General features: G+C 43.9%; 1 non-coding gene across 1 annotated transcript; it reads right to left on the bottom strand.

Moving 5' to 3' along the window:
* Positions 1-2421: 2421 nt before the first annotated feature.
* TRNAC-GCA lies at positions 2422-2493 on the bottom strand. The gene has a single exon. It is a non-coding gene; the product is annotated as a tRNA-Cys (tRNA).
* Between the last annotated feature and the right edge of the window lie 1403 nt (positions 2494-3896).

Genomic DNA, 3896 nt, shown 5'->3' with positions numbered 1-3896 from the left:
GGGTCACATGTGCTTAGGGTTGCCAGCTCTGAGTTGGGAAATACCTGGAGATTTTGGAGGTGGAGCCTGGGGAGGGGAGGTGTTATTGTCTGAGAGTCAGACAATAACAACAGTGAAGGTCTTTATTAACAAAACTGCTTCTGCCTTCTCAGCTTACTCTACTAGTTTCACCTCTCTCCTGCTGTTCCTTGGATTCCATTTGAGATACGAGCTGTGCCTAGACTATTGTGGAAATCTGGTTCCATTTTTCAGCTGTGTAAATGAGGAAGAATGTTTTTTTAAAAATAAGTTTATTTAACATTTTCAAAGTACATCAACATATACTCGATTTACAATTACATTCTTATGAGTCACTCAGGGTCTCATTTTCCAACCATATATAGAATCTTTTCCATCTTTTTTCAAATATCTCTTTACTATTACCTTTTAACATTAAGCTTAGTTTGTCCATTTCAGCTACCGATAACATCTTATCAACTATATCATTTCTAGAGGGTAAATCTTCTAATTTCCATTTTCTGGCTAATAAAATTCTAGCTGTTGTAAGAAAGTATGTAATTAGATATTTATTTGCTTTAGTATATAATTCTGGGAGCATATTCAGTAAGGCTATCTCTGGTACAAAAGGTATTGGCTCTTCAGTTATCTCATTAATCATTCTAAAGATTTTTTTCCAGTATCTCTGCACTTTCTCGCACCTCCACCACATATGTATAAATGTTCCAACATTTCGCTTACATTTCCAACAGTTCTTATTAGGAGTGCCATAGCATTTTGCTAATTTTTCTGGTGTCCAGTGCCACCTGTAGAACATTTTGTATATATTTTCTTTATATGGGATTGCTCGCATGAATTTTATTGACTGCCATGTTTTTACCCATTGTTCAGCCTCTAAAGTGCATTGTAGATCCTTTGACCACGTAATCATAGTGCCTTTTATCGTATCATCTACCATGTGACGCGGATGCGGCTCGCTCGCGCGCTCCAGGAGCAACCCAGGAGTCCCCCGCTCTGGATCGAGGTAATACTTGGCAACCCTAAGCCAGGTGCAAGTGGAGGAGTGGGGAATCAAACCCGGTTCTCCCAGATTAGAGTCCACACACTTAACCACTATACCACTGCTGGCTTCTGCTGAAGCACTTCCTGTTAGAGTTGCCAGGTCCTGCTGGCAGGGCGATTCTGACTGTCCTCTGGGATCTTTTTGACTTCAAAACCATAGAGTTTGCCCAAAAACTAGAGTGTCACCTCCCAACATCCCCAATGCAATGACATCACTTCTGGGTGACTTCATCGCATCTGGGACATTGCCCAGTGATGTCCCTGTTTGGAGGTGGGGCTTCCCTCATCAGCCACCTGGCCAGTGGCAGATCGGAGCCCCACAAGCGGGGGAACCACTGCTGGGAATTGGAGGGTGGCAACCCTGCTTCCTGTAGCTGTTCCCTCACTCTCTCTCTCTTCCCCTGTGTCCCTGAGATGTCCCCCATCTGCTTTCCTGATTCACTCAGTTCCACATGTATTGTTACAGGAGGGACCTCAGTAGGGTAGAATGCCATAGAGTCCATCCTCCAAAGTAGCCATTTTCGCCAGGGGAACTGATCTTGGTCATCTAATCATCAATTGTCATAGCAGGAGGTCTCCAGGTACCATCTGGAGGTTGACAGCCCTGCATAAGATGCCGCTAGGTGTTTAGCAGCACACAGGCTGTGGCTTCAGCAAAACCCACCAATACCATTACCAAGGGAGAAGTGATAGGTGGAAGGAAGGTCTTTGCCCTTTTCCCCACTTTCTGCTTTCTCCTGCAGCCCCTTCTCCATTTTACATGGCAGACTTGCATCTGAACCTCCACCAGTATTATCCAGCCCACCAATTAACACCCTCCTTCATGTGTGTTCATATGATCTGGGCTGAACATCTGCCGCCCCCTTTTTGCAGGTATTTGGAGCTTGGGCTTGGCAGAAGCACAAGACTGTTGGGTCCTGGGTAAGGTATGTCAGCAGAACCAATACCAGCCTGAAAAGACCTTCTAACTCCTTACCTGCTAAGGGTCTGTTAAGTTGTATGTCCGTGTTGAGATTGTATTTTTGGTGGTGTGTGCATTTTATTACCTGAGCTGCCTTGAGGCCCCACTGCAGAAATCAGGGTACTACTATTTAAATAAATATGCAAACTCTCTGCCTTGTTCAAGATGACTCCTATGTTTGCTGTTTCCCAGGGATTATTAAAATGATTGGGAAGTCCAAACACCTGCAAAGCCACATAGTAAGGCTGAAGGATTGTGTTCTGCTGAACAGGCTCCAAATTGCACAAGCCTGTCAGTGCATGAGGGTTTATTATTATTATTATTATTATATTTTAGAGTACAGTGAACAAAAATTCTGCCATAAATAGATAAAATTTATATATTTTTTTTGTTTCAAAAGAAGGGGGCACCTGGATTTGAACCAGGGACCTCTTGATCTGCAGTCAAATGCTCTACCACTGAGCTATACCCCCACTCACAAGCACCTGTTTCTGGCAAGCCTAGTTATTACAGTCACTGGTTTGACTGCATGTTTTCCTTTTATATGTGTCTGCATCAGGCTAACTAAATGTTATGTTTGTCCTGTTTCCTGCCATCTAAGGAAACTCCTAATTATGGTGCCTTAGCGTTCTTTTTAATTGCTACTTTATAATCAACTTATTTCTGTACATGCCTGGGGAGAGGGCACTAAACATTTTAAGTTTATTTTTACCTCAAGGTTGCTTTTGTTTCTCTCCCCCCCCCCCAAGCAAATTCTTATGTTCTTATGTTCTTATGTTCAATTTGAAACATTCAAATGCTCAGTGTGTGAAACCAGTCTCTTTAATCAAATATCCTGGAGGAAACTTTCCCACCCCCACAAAGTACTTGGCAGGCACAGGTGGCTCAAACATCCAGCTGTGAACCATTAAGTGTGTAATTGCAGCCCTTTTCAGACGTTCAGGTTGAGCCACACTTTATGGCAATGCTCGTGCTAAGCCTAATTTTTCCAATATGCATAGTTGCAATTTTGTGTGAATGGGGGGCATTCTGGGAAGGGGCGGGGCTGTCCCCCATGTAATGATGTCATGCAGTGACACCAGTGTGTAGGGGACACAGCGCTGCATGTGCACGCCCCTCCTAATGATTTACCCTCGCCCTCTTTTTTTCCCTGTAACTAGCTTTTGAGACTTTATTCCAGTATTGTTTGCAGAAGTGTGTTTTGCACACGAAAGCTTACACTTTGAAGAAACTGCCCAATCTGGGGTCTGGCATCCCTTATCTGGGCTCTGAGTGGCCCCTCCTAATGGCTTACCCTCGCCCTCTTTTTTCCCCTGTAACTAGCTTTTGAGACTTTATTCCACTTTTGTTTGCAGAACTGTGTTTTGCACACGAAAGCTTACACTTTGAGGAAACTGTGTGGGTCTCAAAGGCGTCACTGGACTCAAACTTTGTATAAAAATGTTGTTTCAGGGGCAGCTGCCACCACAGTGTATTTTTAACATCAACCCTATTATCCCCTGCATTTAGGCTTCCTCTGTGTGGTTGTCTCTGCCTCCTGTAGCAGCCATTTGGTGGTTGTGTCAGAGTTTCAAAGGTGTCCCCAGGCTCAAAAAGGCTGGGGACTCCTGACATACAGTGTACACAATTTTTCTTTGCATGGCCCTTGAGTGATTCTTACCTTACATCCAGGGGTCATTTCGTAGAAATTTAAACATCTCTTTCCAGGTATGGTTTCATTTTTAAAGTTAACGGACATCGGCTCTTTCTGGGGAGGAGGAACCCAGTGGCTGGGGTGGAGGAGCCGCACAAACACTATGACATCACTTCCAGGTGATCATGTGGAAGCAGGGGTCGTTTCATAGAAAAAGAGCTAGGGGAACTCATTAGCATAACT

The sequence above is a fragment of the Gekko japonicus genome, unplaced genomic scaffold (assembly GCF_001447785.1).
Source record: "Gekko japonicus isolate JY-2015 unplaced genomic scaffold, Gekko_japonicus_V1.1 scaffold4785, whole genome shotgun sequence".
NCBI classification, from domain to species: Eukaryota; Metazoa; Chordata; class Lepidosauria; order Squamata; family Gekkonidae; genus Gekko; species Gekko japonicus.
This window is presented reverse-complemented; position numbering and strand designations above follow the sequence as displayed.